Below are 18,052 nucleotides of genomic sequence, written 5' to 3'. Positions count from 1 at the left end.
TCAAAATACAATTCTTGCCCAGCTGTCTTGCGATGGGGCTGGAAGTAGACCTTGCTCAGTCAAGCCGGGGAGTTGTTTTTCTAAGAAGATATGTTCATGTTGGCAAGATGCCTGCCTTTATATTTTTGCTTACTCTCCTACTGGGCATTTTTGGAGCCAGCTTCTCACCAAACAGGAAAAAAAAAAAAAAAAAGCCATCATTTTCTTTTCATTGTTAAGAAGTTTCAAGAGTCTCTGAATTTTGAAACAGTAAAACCAGAATAGGAAAGATCAGAGAGTTACATAAATAAAAGAACACCTTAAATGTTTCACAGAACTGGAAAAAACACAAGATCCTGAATGGCTAATGGATTCCTCCAAAACTTCTAACAAAGTTCCAGTGCAGAGAAAAAAGGCAAAGTGTCTTCTGCTAGACTTGGGAAAGGACCTCACCCTGCCCCCTCCATCTCAGCGGGTTCCAAAGACCCACTCACAGAGACAAGTCACGCCTCCCCAAACATGCCCCCCCCACCACCATGCTGTTCCCACTGCCTTGGGGTCCTTCCCAACACTGCTGCACCCATACTCTGCAACTCAACTCCTCCGCGAGGCCACCCACGGCCTCACAGGTCAGGGGTAACCTCTCTTTACCAACTGCCATTTACTCCCTGTCATCACAACCAAATCCAGAGTGCGGCAGAGAAGGGCAAAGCAAACAACCACATGTAGAAAGGACCTCCCCTTTCCATTTGCCCTCTCCACTCTGGTGGTATCACTTCTCAGGAGGGTCCCTGATCAGTCTTGGGATACAAATATCTTTCCTCTAAGTTGGAATCTCTGAAGATTAGAGGCGAGAACTCATAGCTTGATCTCGTGGAAAAAGTATTTTGGCATCAGAGATCCTTGATTTCAGATTCCAGCCCCTTAACTGGCAGCTTCCAAAACTCCAGGCAGACGACTTAACCCACGTGAGTCTCAATTTATTCATTTCTGATACATGAATTCCTTCCTTCTTCTTCATTCACCAGTTTAAGAGAATTGTATGCAAATGTGTTTTTGAGATGTGTCCCGCGCTGGCTGCTGGAGCTACACAGACGAAGACACGGATTCCTCAGGGGGTCATGATCTCCTTCAGGAAGGGACGGTTTGGCTGCTGGGGACAGTCCAGCACTCCAGGATGCCAGGCAGCAGGGAACGGGGCCATCTCAGCAGGAAAGAGCCCAGTGGGAACCGAGGCCATGGGGGAGGTCTAAGTATATCTTGAAGGCTGGCTCTGCGCCCTCACTTGGGGTGGTGCTGCTTACGGGTAAGGACAGAGCCATAAAATGCTAGAGTCTGAACACTGAGTGGGACCAGGACAGATCCCTATTTCATTCTCTTATTATGAAGTGTGAACTACTCTCTTAGCGAAATGTGAGGCAAAGACCCTTCACTGAAGAGAAGCTCCCTCCCCAGCTCACTCCATGCCCTTTCTAAGCTCCTGTCGTGCTGGGCAAGCAAACAGGTGCTGCCCGTTTGCTCTTGCTTAGGCCATGGGGCAAGTGTAGTTCAAAAAGGTGTTTCTAGGAGGACTTCAAGGGCCATATTGTGGCACTGGGAAAAGAGGAACCTTGGAGACCCCACTAGACTACCACAGCCTGGGAAGGGTTCTAGGGACCTTCCGTCCCTCCATAAAAGAAAATGAATTGCTCTCCCTGTGCGCAGTTATAAGAACTCTCACAACTTAAAAATAAGACAAAAACTCCAACTTAAAAATGGTCAAAATATTTGAATAGACATTTTTCCAAAGAAAACAGGCACACAGCCAGCAGTAAAAGTGAACATGGTCGACATCAAGAGCAATCAGGGAAATGCGAATCAAACCCACAATGAGATACCACTTTGCACCTGCTAGGATGGCTGTGACCAGGAAGACAGATGATAACAAGTGCCAGTGAGGACGTGGGCAAATCAGAAGCTTCCTACACCTCCAGGGGGAACGCAAAATGGTGCAGCTGGTATCGAAACAGTTTGGAAGTTTCTTCAAGAGTCAAGTATCCGTTTGCTATAAGACCCAGCCATTGCACTCATTGTTAGTGACTCAAGAGCAATGAAAACATATGTCCACACGCACAAAGGCTTGCACACAGATGTTCGTGGCATCATCACTCGTAATAGCGAAACATGAAAGGAAACAGCCCATCAGCCGACAGATAATCAGCTGACGGATAGATAAAAAAAGGTACCACACAACAGAGTATCATTTAGCAAGAAAAAGGAAAGAAGTACTGATACATTCTACAACAGCGGTGAACACTGAAACATTACGCTAAGTCAAAAAGCCAGACATGGAAAAGCAGATATTCCACTTATATGAATATATTCCACTTATATGAATATCCAGAAAAGGCAAATGTCTAGAGACGGAATAAAGATTAGCAGTTGCCTAAGCTGGGGATGGGAATGGGAAGTGAGTACAAACAGGCACAAAATCTCTATGTGATGTGAGGGAAAGGATTCAAGAGAGGATCATGGTGGCAGGTGCACAATGCTGGAAATACACTAATAACATTGAATTGTTCACTTAAAATGGGTGAATTTTATGCAAAATTGTACCTTGATAAAGCTTTCAAAAACAAACAAGTACAATGGATCCTTGAACCATGCAGAGGTTAGGGGCGCCAAGACCTCCATGCAATCAAAAATCTGCATATACCTTTTGAGTCCCCCCAAAATTTCACTACTAATAGCCTACTACCAACTGGAAGCCTTACGAATAACATACACAGTCGATGAACTTATATTTTGTATGCTATTTGCATTATATACTGTATTCTTACAATAATGTAAGCTAGAGAAAAGAAAACATTAAAACCGTGAAGAGGGGTGCCTGGGGGGCTCAGTGGGTTAAGCCTCTACCTTCGGCTCAGGATCTCAGGGTCCTGGGATAGAACCTCACATTGCTCTCTGCTCAGCAGGGAGACTGCTTCCTCCCTCCCTCCACCCCTGCCTCCTGCTCTGCCTACTTGTGATATCTCTCTCTCTGTCAAAGAAATAAAATTAAAAAAAAAAAAAAAGAAAAGAAAACCGTGAAGAGAAACTACAGTCACAGCAGTGTACGTATTTATTAAAAAAAATCTGCACCAAGTGGCCCTGCGAGGTTCAGACCTATGTTGTTCAAAGGTCAGGGGCACTGCTCCTCTTTACAAAGATATAGTTGAAAACCAGTTAAATCTGAATGACTTTGCTGCTCTCATCTCCCAGAGAAGACCTAGGTGGCAATGAACCTTAACCAAAGACGGCTCTGAGAGGCCACAGCTAGGGGCCATGATAGGGGGCAAAGGAGAACAGTGGTTTCCACTGCATCAGAATCACGGGGGGAGGGGGCACCTGGATGGCTCAGTCGTTAAGCGGTCTTCAGCTCAGGTCATGGTCCCAGGGTCCTGGGATTGAGCCTCACATCAGGCTCCCTGCTCAGCGGGAAGCCTGTTCTTCCCTCTCCCACTCCCCCTGCTTGTGTTCCTTCTCTCGCTGTGTCTCTCTCTGTCTAATAAATAAATAAAATATTTAAAAAAAAAAGAATAATTGAGAAGCAGTGGGGGTGGGGGGCGGCGCAGAGAGTGCTTCAAAATGCAGATTCCTGGGCCCCGCGCTCAGCAATCCTAACTCCATGGTTCCAGGTACTCCCAGCAATCTGCATTTCTCAGAAGCACACTTCAGAGTAAAAGGAGCTACATGTTGAGAAATCCTATAATAGAAGTGCAGAGGAATGCTGTGGGAGCATATGTGTACAGGGTGGGGGTAGAGAAGGGCGGGTACTCACGTGAGCCCCGGGAAGTCAGGAAGCTCTTAACATTCAGTTAGGCGCTAAGCTGAATCTCAGAGGATGAGGAGGCATTACTGCCTTCTCAAGGCATAGTTCGGAAGAAGAGAGGTAAGTGAGGGTAAAAGCATCTCTGGGCTGATGCACGTGCCAAGGCACTGAGGCCTTACAGCTAGAAAACATCTCCGGAGCATTCACTCTGTGCCAGAAGGTAAGAGCACAGGGGAAAAGAGCACAGGGGAAAACACAGGATGGACGGTAGCTGGCCAGAGCAGCGGATGCGGCTGAGGGGAGACGTGGGAATTCACTACAAGGTGGCAGTGGACTGGAGAAGGTCAGACTATATCTGGGGTGCCGGAGATCTGAGACAGGGCCACGCAGATCAGCTGGGTGGGGAGGGGAAGAGAGAAGGCAGGATGTCTTGGTTGCCTTCCCTCCGGGTCCGGTGGTGCAGGTGCTAACCCAGAGAAGGCTTGCAGGTGGCCGGCTAAGGGGAGGACCTCAGTTTTAGACACTGAGTTCCAAGTGGCTACCGGGATGACAGCTGGTGGCTGCAAGCAGGGAAAGGGAAAGCCCAGAGGGGCTTCTGGGATGGAATTGTAAGTTTTACCTAATAATAACAACTGCCATGGGAGTTTTGGAGAGCTCGGAGGAGATGATGAGGTGAGCTTTGAGAACTAGAAAATGATGCCTGAGTGTCACTGTTATAATTTATCTCTGAACATGCCCCAGCACCCCTCACAGGGGTGTGCTCATGATTGCACAGGTCAGCATGTCTCCGATCCCCCAAACACGGCGACCAAGGACATCTTGTGCACCACAGTTCTAAGGGGAGGCCATAGCGCATCTCAATGGCAGGGACACTAGTGACAGGAAGCATCTTGTCATCTTATATGGTCAGTTATTTCTCACCACCTGACAAAAACTCACTCACTCCCGAAACCCCGTCGTTTCGGTGTTAAGAATACCATGTCTCTAGGAATAATGAAGGCAAGAAGGTTTGCCTTCTTCTGATCTCAAAACTTTCTAGCCTTCACTGGGAGATTTATAGATGGTCCAAGAGCAGATTCGGCAGCTCTCTTAAAAGGAAAACGCCCAAGGACCGGTTCTCAAGAAAAGGGCCAGTTTTGTGCGTGGACATTTGTAAGAAATGAGAACGTGATCGTTTGACTTGGAACAGCCCACCTTCTGCTTCTTCGTGAGTCTCCAGCCCCAGGTCTACTTCCATACTTGACTTTGATTTATTACTTGTAACAAAACTGGTGTTTTCAAATAGAGCAGTGGACCACCAAAAGATTGCAGGTTCTTTTTTTTTTTTTCCCCCTCTTTGGACTAGGAAGCCGAAAGTAAAGGGGATACAAAGAGGACAACGCAGAACAAAGAGAACAGTGGGGTGTGGAATCAGGGGGAAAGGGGCCACAGGAAGGCATCAAAAGGAGGAGGGAGCTACTGGTGTGGGTCAAAAGGGAATCACCCACTCCAGCCTCTCTCTAGATGGCGTTCAAAACTCAAAAAGCAACTTCCAGACTCAGAAAGACAAATGACAATTGGGTGAACTGAGGAAAAGTAATCAAAACTTGAAAAGGAGACTTATTTGGGAATGTGTTCCTGGGTGTTTTCTTTTTTTTTTTTTTTTCTCTTTTCTCTCCAGGGTTGACCCAAAGTTGGAACTATGCAGGGGGTTTAGACAACCAAATCTGAGAAACCTCCTCTTTTTGGCCAGAAGACCTGGAAAGGACACTCTGTAATGGGAAAATGAACAGAAAGTCCAGGGGGTTGTGGGGGACAGGGGGGTCCATTTTCCTCTCCCAAGTGTGGCTGTGGGCACAGAGCTGCTCCTCAGATCAGCAGCAACATAAGCACCTGAAAGCTTCTCCCGAGTTGCCATGAGGAGCAGGGGAAAGAGGTCCCTGTGGTCCAGCGTACAGGGAGAATCCCTATGAGTGGTTTCCCCCTCCTTTCTTCTCACTGCTCAACCCTGAGGATGGCCCTGGTCTTAGGGAACTATACCACAGCAGTGTGAGCAGCTAAAACTACCAGAAAAACCCAATCTTTCTGGCTAGAAGCCCAGGTGGGGGGAAGGTCTCTTAGGGGCAGGAGCCAGTGAGAGGAATCCCAGAGAAGACAGAGCTGGAGAAGGAGATCCCTTTCTTCTGTGCATGAGGCAGCACAAGTCCCAGTCTCTCCTGAACTGCACACGTGTGGGACAGATCCAGAGGCTTTGAGATCTGAGCTGTGGGAGAATCCACTGCTCAAGCCTGGACTAAACCCTAAAAAGCACTTCCATGCGACCCAAAGCAGCACAGCAAAACTGCACCGATGTTGGAACCATTGCCCACAGAACGCAAGCTAGAACTGGGCTGACTGCCTGGTAAACAAAAGAAAACAAACCCACAAACAAACAACCAAAATATATAGATATGCATTTCAAAATGACTCAGAGTCTCACAATGCAATGCCCCAAATGCCCAGAGTCCAACCCAAGAATATTTGTCATGCAAGGGACTAGGAAAACGTGATCAATTCTCAAAAGAGAAAAGACGGTCCATTGATGGCAACACCCCTCCCCCGCCCAGTGACACAGATGCTGGAATTACCAGATAGATTTCTATAAGCTGTTTTAACTGTGCTCTGGGAGATAAAGGCAAACACCCTTAAAATGAATGGAATGACAGACATTCTCAGCAGAGGCAGAGAACCTATAAAAAAGAAATAAGTGAGTATATTAGAGCTGAAAAATACAATGCAAAAAAAATGCATGATGAACCCAAGAGCAGGATGGCAACTGCCATGGGAAGTCACTGTGTATTTGGTGGTAGCGATATTATCTGATCTGAAGAACAGACAGAAAAGGAACTGAAGGAAAAAATGAACAGAGCTTCAGAGGTCTGTGGGGTGATATTAAATAATCTCACTATATATATGATATTTTATATATCCTATATATTATGTATGTATATATATATAATAAATTAATACGGTGTCCTTGAGATCCCAGGCAAGAACAAAGAGATTGAGATGGGAAATATACCCAAAGAAATAATGAGCAAACATTTCCCAAACTTGATGAAAGCCACACGTTGACAGATCCAAACAATACGATCTGTCTGGTTATTAAACACAGGCACGCACACACATCATTGACACTGAGTGCCTCCAAAGGGGAGTTCAAGAAAGACCAGTAAAGTGAAGGCATAACTGCTTAAAAAGAAATAAAACCTGATGGGCTATCCATCATTCCCTTTTGAGAGGTGTCACAAGCATCAAGACCTTTCACTCTGAAATGTCTTCCCTAAATCTAGCAGAATCAGGAGTCCCTAGAACTCTCTCAGTCAGCAAATTGGTTCCTTTACCAACACTGAACATGCAGAAAGGTTTGCCGTATTACCGACCCCTTGATTTTTGGTCTGAAAACAGAGGAAGGATAGGCTATAAAAGGGATTTCCGAATTTTCACTAGTAAATATCCAGAAAGCATTTTTGTAAAACCCTCCTGCCCATTTCTAGATTGACATGTAAAAAATTTCACCAAAATGTGAATGGCTCCAAAGAATGTAACCTTTAGCATTGTTACTATTGATGCATAAAAATAAAATTATTTCTCATTCTCATTCTCAGCCACTGAAATTCACACTTACGGCAAAAAAAAAAAAAAAAAAAAAAAAACAGAAACAGGCTGCTTTTTGACAATCACAAATTTTTCATAATTACATTTTCTCCTCAAACTTATATTTCCATTCTTCTTGCCCTGTAGAAATGTATCCCAGTATTATTTATTTTATGCCTTAATGTCTTTTATTCATTACTCTATCATACTTTTCTGCAGCAAAACTATGTTTATAAACTTCAATTTAAATTCAATGTCAAGGGGTGCCTGGGTGGCTCAGTGGGTTAAACCTCTGCCTTCAGCTCAGGTCATGATCTCAGGGTCCTGGGATCAAGCCCCACATCGGGCTCTGCAGGGAGCCCGCTTCCCCCTATCTCTCTGCCTGCTGCTCTGCCTACTTGTGATCTCTCTCTGTCAAATAAATAAAATCTTTAAATTCAATGGCAAAAGAAAAAAGATCTTCTGATTGCTACCATCATAACTCTGAATGCCACTTATCAAGACAACACACATATTACAAATGGTGACAAATAATTACTAAATGTACGTAAAAAGTAATTTTTATTGGAAAACCCTCTCTTTTGAGCACTTTCATTTTTCAGTGTTTTTTTTTTCATGCATCTGTGGATGAATAAATTTATTACCAGAATGAGTCAAGGTTGAACATCAATTTCTCAATTTTTGTTTTTATCAAAGTAAATGCTGGGAAACTATGTTCACATAAATGAGAAAATGGGAATGAGTGACATTTTGTCATAGAAATTTCACTCCGTTCTTTGAACTCCTGAATGTACTAACATCACATGGTGAAGAAATATCAAAAATTATTTGAGTCACCGGTGTACGGAGAAGCTGGGAGGACTGATGAGTGAGTATCCTCCCTACTCATCCATTCTGCCTTCTCTCAGCCCGTGACTGTCTTTGACGAGGGCCATTTACAACTCTGCAGACATAGCAGTTAACTTGTAGAAAACCGATGGGAAAGCAGGTAATTATTGTCTATAAGCACGTAAATAGTTTTACCTTGTGAAGGTTGGATTGACTTCCTTCTCCTACCGCGGAAGAAGCCGGCTTAACACCAATTAAGCAAATTCATTTCAACCTTCCCGTAAATGATCTCCTTTGAACTGACTACAGACCTTTCCAGCTCTCTAATTTTTTAGTATGTTTAAAAATGTTCATTTTGGGGCTCCTGGGTGGCTCAGTCAGTTAAGTGTCTGCCTTTGGCTCATGATCCCAGGGTCCTGGGATCCAGCCCCTTGCACATGGGCTCCCCACTCAGCAGGGAGTCTGCTTCTCCCTCTCCTTCTGCCCCCCAACCCCTTCCTTGTGCATACTCTCTCTCTCTCAAATAAATACAATCTTTCAAAAAAGTTCATTTTTCATGTGTATGAGAGTCTTGATTTCATCCCTTTCTAAATTTGTCCTTTAATATTGGTTTATAATTTGATTAGATCGATCTTCAATGTGTGTGTGTGTGTGTGTGTGTGTGTGTGTGTGTTTGGTTTTTGTTTGTTTGTTTTAATTATGTTCATTAACATATACTGTATTATTTGCCCCAGGGGTACAGGTCTGTGAATCATCAGGCTTACACGTTTCATAGCACTCACCATAGCACATACCCTCCAGAGATTTAGAAAACATATGATTTGTGATATCTGGGCATTGGAATCATTCACTTTCACACCCCTAAGGCTGATATTCTGAAATGTCCCTCTTTTCTGCCTTCCCCACTCCCTAGATGATATTCTTGAAGAGTGGAGTTTAGTAAAAAATAGGTTAGAAATAGGACTTCTTAGTCAAATGAATTAGGAAGATGGATTAGAGATACAGGATTTTCTTAGGCAGAATGAGAGAAATGTGCTTATGGAAAAGAAGGCGGGAGACAGAACCTCATCTCTGGGGCAGGCCTGCTCTTAGGAAGACTCCTCTGGAAAAAGGACATGGGGAAGAGGAGGACTTGAAAATTTACTTTCTCAAAACACCTGTGTGCAGGTACCTTGGGGAAAGTCTCTGAATATAGTTAATGTACACAGTTTGAAGACTTTTGACCTAAAGAAGCACAATAACGAGTCCCACCCCTAATGCCAGCCCACTCATGGGCATGAGAAAACCTCTTTTTCAAAGTTTTCAGTGGCTGGAGAACTTTCATTAGATAATCGTCCACCTTCCACTCAGATGAGACACTGAGGGAAGGACAAAGGAAGAGACTCTTCTGAAGTAGGACAGAAGAAGGGGGGCCGGAGGGCCGTCCACAGAGGGAACTTTGAACAGTGGAGCATACCACGAGAGCATCGAGAGACAAAGAAGCAAAATGGAAATGAACGGGGAATCAGAATCACAACTTTAAGGATTTTGACTCAATACTTGTGAACCTGCATTGGACCCCTGACAATCTCCAGCCACAGCTTCCAGCATGCTAGAAGATGGTACCAGGAGAAACTGCGTGTGGTCAGCTGAAAGCCAAGCTACCAACTGGATGGAGTCTTCTTCCAGCAACCTACTTGCGACCTGACGCTGGATGGGAGTGAGCACAGGTCCCAAACAGTGTTCAGCAGATGAAAAGACCACTCTCATAGCTCACCAGCCCCTTACGTACACACTCCGGGCTTCTAAACTGAGGATACATAGAATGGACAGCCTCCACGACACATCAGACTATAATCAGACAGAAATATGCTCTCGCCACTACAAAGCCTATTACACCTGATTCTGGAAAAATTCAATCGGCTAGTTCTCTTAGAGTGGTCCATTTTGACTGCTTTTTATTGCCTTAAAATAAAGTACTCAATTTATCTCATAAAAATCCAGAGACTCTGAGGCACCTAGGTGGCTCAGTGGGTTAAAGCCTCTGCCTTTGGCTCAGATCATGATCCCAGGGTCCTGGGATGGAGCCCCACATCGGGCTTTCTGCTCGGCGGGGAACCTGCTTCTCCCTCTCTCTCTCTGCCTGCCTCTCTGCCTACTTGTGATCTGTCAGATAAATAAATGAAATCTTTAAAAAAACAAAATCCAGAGACTCTGAAGGCACCTGGGTTGCACAGTCAGATTAAGCGTCTGACTCTTGGTTTTGGCCCAGGTCATGACCTCAGGGTCATGAGATTGAGCCCCACGTCAGGCTCCGGGTTGAGCATGGAGTCTGCTAGTTTCTCTCTCCCTCTCACTCTGGCCCTCTTTGTGCTCGTCTATGTACTACTACAGTTGTCTCAGCTGTCTCCAGCATCTAGCTTCTCCAGGGACCACCTGCCTCTTCAAAACTACATGGAGATCACCTAGCTTCAATCTCCAGACTCACAGAACTCTCCTGTTCCTCTTTAATTTTTTTTTAAGATTTTATTTATTTGAGAGAGAGTGAGAGAGAGAGAGAAAACACGAGAAGGGGGGAGGGGCAGAGGGAGACACAAACTCCCTGCTGAGCAGGGAACCCAACGTGGGACTCGATCCTGGGACCCTGAGATCATGACCTGAGCCGAAGGCAGACATTTAGTCAACTGAACCACCCAGGTGCCCCTCTCCTGCTCTTTAATACCCTATCAAAACTCGAATAACTTTGGATCAGACTCGTATATTGTAGAGTGGCCTTTACATTCTGAGAAGCTGGGGACTATGGGAACTTCAAGTTACCTAATTTATCTTCTCATTAGATAGATGTGAGTTTCTATCTTGGGACTACTGGACCTTGTTCACTTGGTTAAGCGGTCAATGAGAAGCTAGGATGATTAGATGTCTAACTGATGAGATAGATCAGATGAAATTATTATTACTAATCCATAATAATCAGAAGTTCTTTCTCTGGTTTTAGAACACTTGCTATGTCAATTCCTACACAAGGCTGTATCCTGCAGTCAAATGCTCTACCCCTGAGCTATACCCCCACAAGGCTGTATCCTGAAAAGGAAACCGTCCTCTTTATATAACTGCTCAGTAAAAGAAGATGTTTTCCATAAGTGAGAAAAGGGTCTACTTAGGAAAAACAAAACAACATGAAATTCCCCTGATATAAAAGCTCATGTGAAAAGATAAATATTGTGTGATTTCACGGACATGAGGCACTGAGAACAGTCAAATCCTTAGAGACAGAAGGTGGAATTGGTGGTTACCAGGGGCTGGGGAGGGAGGACTGGGGGTTATCATTTGATGGGAACAGAATTTCAGTCTGAGGTGATTAAAAAGTTCTGGAGACGGACGGTGGTGACAGTCACACAACTTGAATGTACTGAATGTTGCTGAATTGTACACTTAAAAATGATAAAAACGGTACATTTTAAGTTGTATACTTTACCATAATTAAAACAGGAAAAAAAACCCTAGAAAAATCCCTTATAATGGCCTGCTCTGACCTGCTTCCTCTCCTCCTAAGTAAAAGTAGAAATACCCAGGATGAAATCCAAAAGCTCACAGCCCGAGTCAGGGCAGGCTTCGAAAGTGCCCAGGGCTAAAATGCCAGGTTTCCAACTGGCTCCTTGTTACCAGAATAGCCAAACTAAGTCATGTCAGAAATACTGGCCTGCCCAGCAGGGATACACATACAAGGAAAATGTTAGTAAGGTTTAGAAACCACTTAGGACCTTGCTGAAAGTCTTGTCCCTCTGAGTTAATAAAATTGCTCTCTGTCCCATCCTAAATCCAAGTGATAAAAGGGAATAAAGATGCTCATGGGGTACGGGGTCCTGCTGTGAAGTTAGCTGTACAATTTCAGACCCACGCTTTTCCACACTTCTTGGGACATCACATAATAGATATTGCAATTAGAATCTAAATGGAACGAGAAGATAGGATCCCAGTTCTTTTCACTTGGTTTGGGGGAATAAGGAAGCTGGAGACAGACCATTAATGTACAAGTCAGAAGAAGTATCAACTTCTTCTCTTCTTTTTGTCATTAAAATATATGATACAGTCACATTCACACAGAAGAGCTCCTGCACATCTGTGCCAAGACACAAAGAAAAAGTCTTCACAGTAATGCACTTTTCAAAACATGGGAACCATCCCAAATGCTCACCAGTAAGAGAATGGATAAATGACTTGTGGAATAGTTGCCAACAAGGGCTATGTAGCTACCTGCAGCAATACAGACAATTCTTAAAAGCCTAAGGTTGAGTTTTTTTAAAGTGAGAATATATACACCCCTTTCATAAGTCAAACACCAAGAAAACCTAAACAGCCCATTGTTTAGGAATATATACGTATGTCATAAAGCAGTTTTACAGTAAAACTAGGGATTGACTCACACAAAATTCAGGGATGGAGAGACCTGGGGAATGGCACAGGAGAGGACCGTGAAGACGCAACAGGACAGGTAACAATATAGTAGGTTTTTGTTTTGCCTACTTTCTGTTTATTCTCTTTAACAGCTTTACTGAGACGTAACACATAGGAGACAATTCACCCATTTGAAGTGTACAGTTCAATGATATGTGTAATCATCACCACAGTCAATCTTAGAACATTTTCATCAGCTCAAAGAAAAACCCTGTAGCCTGTAACTATCACCACCACTAATTTACTTCCTGTCTCCATAGATTGCCCTGTTCTGGACATTTTCATAGGAACAGAGTTAAACAAACTGTGGTCTATTGTGACTTGCTTCTTTCACTTAGAATATTTTTTTAAAGATTTATGTATTTATTTGACAGACAGAGATCACAAGTAGGCAGAGAGGCAGGCAGAGAGAGAGAGGAGGAAGCAGGCTCCCCACTGAGCATAGAGCCCAATGGGGGCTCGATCCCAGGACCCTGGGATCATGACCTGAGCCGAAGGCAGAGGCTTTAACCCACTGAGCCACCTAGGCGCCCCTCATTTCCTTCTATGGCTAACTACTAACCCACTCCATGGGTAGACCACATTGTATACATTCATTCATCAGTCGATGGACATTTTTAGCTTTTAGTTATTATGAATGGTGCTGGCATAAATATTTGTGCATAGGATTTTGTGCACATATAGACTTTCATTTCTCTTGGATGTATATACTGCGAAGTGAAATTGCTCTATCATATGGTAATTCAGCTTAACTTTCGAGGAACTGCCAAACTGTTTTCCAAAGCAGCTGCCATTTGACATTCCACCATCAATGAGTAAAAGAGTTCCAGTTCCTCCACATCCTCACCAATACTTACCAGCTGATTTTTTTATTCTAGCCATCCTAGTGGGTATGAAATGGTATCTCAGTGTGATTTTTACTTCTCTGATGAATAATAATGTTGAGCATCTTTTCCTTACTTACTGGCTATCTGTTTATCTTCTTTGGAGAAATGTCTATCCAGATCCTTTGACAATTTTTATATTGGTTATTTATCTTTTTATTACTGAGTTGTAAGAGCTCGTTACATATTTTGGATACAAGCCCTTTATCAAGTACATAACTCTAAAATATTTTCTCCTATTCTGTAGGTTATCTTTTCACAATTATCTAGTTCTTAAACCCTAGTTTCTAATGAGGTAATGGTGGCCATTCGAACACAATGGTTATAGCTTATATATGCTTAGCCTGTTATTTTTATGTATAAAATATTATGTAACTAATAAAAAACAGAACTTCACATACGAAGATGTCTGTTAGGAAATATTCAAGACAAAATGAAACACTCCAATACCCAAATCAGTTAATGCTACTTTTGAAGGTATGTAACAACTCTTGGGTATGACTCAGGCACTCAAATAATCTGGCCCATGAATCCCTTCAAAGGCTCTTCCTCGAACTATCACTAGGCAGGTGGAAGTAGCAAAGTCCTAACGACAGAACAAACCTGCCTCAATTTCCTCCTGTCTTTATGTCTCCCCTTCCTCTCTCAAGCTAAGAATTATTTTTACATGTTTAAATGCCTGAAAAAAAAAAAAGACCATTTCTTTCCTGGTGAAAATTATATGAACTTCAAATTTGTTGGCAAATTTTTTGAGCCAAGGCCTAGAGAGTAAATATGGAGGTTTTGCTGTCCATGTGATCTCTTCAGAAGCTACTCAACTCTACTGTTGAGCGAAAAAAGGCAGCTGTAGACAATACACAAAGGAATGGTGCAGCTGAACCTTATGGACTCTGAAATTTGAAGTTCATACAATTTTCACCACGTCAACAACAAGCACCAAAACCCTCTTTCCTATAAGTCAAGGCCACTTCGATGGTCACCCGCCTGACTTCTCAATGTCTTTTTCTCTTGAATAAATATGATACCTTGATTCTAATTCTGTTAAGGATTTTTACATGTGGGAATTCACGGAATAGTCTTTCTTTGCAAAATACACTTTATCTTCGAGAAGTCATGATTCTGCCACATTCAAGCTATTGAGTCAATTACTTTGAAAAACTTCGACTCCCTGCTCAGGACATGCTTGAGTCAAACACTGTTCTGGCCTGAAAGAAGTTCCAAAAACCCCACCCCTGCCCTCAAAAGGCTTATAGTCTAGTTAGACTTTAGTAACTGTAAGAACAATTTCCTTAATCTTACATTAAGTGAGCTCGGGTATTTTACCAAGAATTCTAAGGCACGTTCCTTAAATTAAAAGAAACCTACATACGCAGTAAAGAAATAGTACCTGCAAACAATTCTGGTAAACCACGGTGCCTGAGTCCCATAGGCTTCTGCACTGCCAAGACTCAACAGAACCAAAGGTTGTTGATGTTTCGCTACATGTTCAATCTCCGATGTGGCTGTTTGGACCCAATCCTAGCTCCATGTCCTAAATGCTGTCACCCATATCTACTCTACAGAATTCATCAGTTCAAATACAGCTAAAACTTGCAGCCTGTTTGTGATGCCCGACAGCACTCCGAGGAGAATAAAGGAAAGGCCATCTGCATATGCGATCATTAGCCCTGAAAGTGCTGTAGAAGGTAGACAGCCTTCTACCCAAAGCGGTCAGGGACCCAGCTGGGGAGAGGCCCTATTCCGGGGCTGTCCCCTCAATGCCTCAGTTGCCTTTGCATTTTTCAAAGTGACTCACTGCCTCCAGACAGGTTCTGCAGACAAGCCAGGTCCTTTTCTTTCCAGCACTTTCCAGTCGCGGTGCCGTGGTCGGGTCCAGCCCAGTCACAGTCTTCCCCTTCTCCCCCGACAACCCCCACCCCCCGCCGTGCGGCTCGCAGCCCGGGGGGCGAGGACCCCCAAAGTTCAGGCGGGCCTGGGGCGGCAGCGCGGGGCGAGTAGGCCCCGGCCGGCTCCCGCGCGCACCCCGCCTCCCCGCGCCCGCCCCGGGGCGCCCGCAGCGGGGACAGGGCGGGGGCAGGGCGCCGCGGCGCTGACCCAGATGGGGCGGCCGCCCCCGCCCCCGCCCCGCCCGCCTCCCCGCCCCGGGCCCCGGCCCCCCGGCCCCCAAGGCTCCCGCGCCGCCTCCCCGCCCGCGCGCCGCCGCCGCCGCGTCCCGGCCCCCTCCCCACCCCACCCCGGGGGCGCAACTTCCGAGCGGCCGGCCGCGGGGCGCCCCCCGCACCTGCCCCCGGCCCTCCCCGCCCGCGCCGGCCCGCAGCTCCCGGTTACCTGCCGGGTGTCCCGGGGTCCCGTCCCCGGCGCCGCAAATCCGAGTCCGGCCACTCGCGCCCTCCTCCCCCCGGAGTCGGAGCCGGTGTCAGTCACGCCGCTCCCGGGGAGAGTCGCCGGCGGCTTCCGGGAGCTCCAAATACAGGCGAGCGCGGGGGAGAGGGAGGGAGGGCAAAGCCCCGCGGGTGCGGGGTGGAAATAAAGGCGAGCCGGGAGGCGAGGGGCTGGAGGGAAGGAGGGGCAGATGGGCCGCGGGAGACGGGAGGGGGACGTGGGGACGACCGGGGAAGGGGGAGAGAGAGCCTGCCGGGCGCCCGGCTATGGAAGAAATGGATTCACCGCGTCAGGCAGCCTCGCGAAGAAGTCTGGAAAGATCCGGAGACTCCGGGCCGAAGAGCCGCAAACAGGCTGGCTCCTCCAAGACTTTGCGGAGAGAGGACGGGTACTTAGGACGCAAGAGACGGGCCTGTGTGCCCCCACACCCCAATACGTCAAAAAGGGTCCTGGCAGGAGCCGGAGGTGGACATCTGACGCACTAGCTAGCCATCAGGCTCAGATGCATTCAGGTCTTTTAAAAACATTTTCTAGCGTATTTTTTAAAATGCATCTAACGTACAGCATCTTTAAAAGAGAATAAATGCCCAATTATTTAAAAGCAAACCTATCCCAAAGCACTCTACTTTTATGTCTATTTGTGGCCATTTCCCCTTTATATATTGATTGATTATAAGTATAAAATTAGAGGCCTCTTTTTTGTTAACATGAGTAGAAGGAAAACACTGATTTTCAATTTTCATCATTTATTTCAATCTGAGAAAGTGGACTTGAAGCTCTTCATTGAATAAATGCCAGGAAAATAATTACAGAGGAGAGAAGTGGGGGATGGAAATTGATACTTCTTAAAGCAAAATTTTCAAACAAATAAGAGGATGAATGTCTAAAAAGCTAATATTTTCTGTCAGTGGTAAAATCACATTTAGTTTGGTTCTGAGCCTTACAAGGCTTATTCTGACCCGATAGTCACAACTTACATAAAGGTCATTGCTATTACACGTTGCTTTTAGTCTGCAGGGAGATGCCTCTTTGGTTCCCTTTGTCTGAAAAGAAGGGAAACAAAATGGCATAAACATTGATGTGTGATGGGGTGCCTGGGTGGCTCAGTGGGTTAAGCCTCTGCCTTCGGCTCAGGTCATGATCTCAGAGTCCTGGGATCGAGCCCCACATCGGGCTCTCTGCTCAGCAGGGAGCCTGCTTCCCCCTCTCTCTACCTGCCTCTCTGCCTACTTGTGATCTCTCTGTCAAATAAATAAATAAAATCTTTAGAAACAAAACAAAACATTGACATGTGAATGCGTACACTGTGTATATCCAAGAGCCAGTGCCCTCCCTATCATGCCTGTGCCTTGCATTTGGAAGGTAGCTGATACTGAGTAATGAATAAATGAACAAATGGTTGGACGAAGTATATATGTATTTAGAATATTTATGTCCCAAGAAACTATATATATATTACTATATAAAAAGTAATACATCCGTAAGAACCAGTTTATAAAGGTTTATAGGAAACATCCAAGGTTCCTGTCTGATATGATCTTTTCCCCCCTAACATTAACATCAAATAATACCAATAGACCATTTGCTTTAGCTGAGTATATTTTGCATTTGAGTGTAAAGTATTATGGAATATAAAGGTGAATAAGGCAAAAATCCTGCCCTTAGGTTCATGATATAGTAGTAAGAAGAGAGTACATACATAACCACAGTGTAAAGAAGACTGTAAAAAATGTCCCAAGAGAAATACGATGGAAGATCTGTGGTCCTGTGGAAAAGAGGGAGGTTGCTTCTAGTACTGGGATCAGAGATTTCATCCTGGTGGAACTGAAGTTGAACTTTCAAGCAGAAATTAAACAATACAAGTGGAGGGTCTGGGGAGGACACTCACATTGAAAGAAACTGCAGGGACAAAAGTGAAGAAGTGATAAAGGACAGGACAGGTCTGAAGGACATGCAGTGAACTCTGCTGGGATGGAGAGCTGCAGGACTCAGACAGAGGAGGGAAGACAGATTCTAGCTGGTGGAGGTCTTCAGTCATAACCTAAAATGATTGATCCCTATGGGGGCAGGCATCGGGGAACTATTCACAGATTTGGAGCTAAGCCTTGATAATGGTTAATTTGGTGTCATCTAGGAT

General features: G+C 44.9%; 1 protein-coding gene across 1 annotated transcript in view; it reads right to left on the bottom strand.

Moving 5' to 3' along the window:
• CAP2 (cyclase associated actin cytoskeleton regulatory protein 2) overlaps nucleotides 1–16,045 on the bottom strand; it is a 136,951-nt gene extending 120,906 nt beyond the window's left edge. The window contains exon 1 of the mRNA XM_032861613.1: nucleotides 15,862–16,045. The gene's annotated coding sequence lies outside the window, so the exon portion shown is untranslated. The remainder of the gene's footprint in view (nucleotides 1–15,861) is intronic.
• Nucleotides 16,046–18,052: the final 2,007 nt, after the last annotated feature.

This window comes from Lontra canadensis, unplaced genomic scaffold (genome assembly GCF_010015895.1).
Source record: "Lontra canadensis isolate GAN:19392208 unplaced genomic scaffold, GSC_riverotter_1.0 scaffold21, whole genome shotgun sequence".
In the NCBI taxonomy this organism is placed as follows: domain Eukaryota; kingdom Metazoa; phylum Chordata; class Mammalia; order Carnivora; family Mustelidae; genus Lontra; species Lontra canadensis.
Note: the sequence above shows the minus strand (reverse complement) of the source record. Positions and strands in the feature narration are given on the sequence as shown.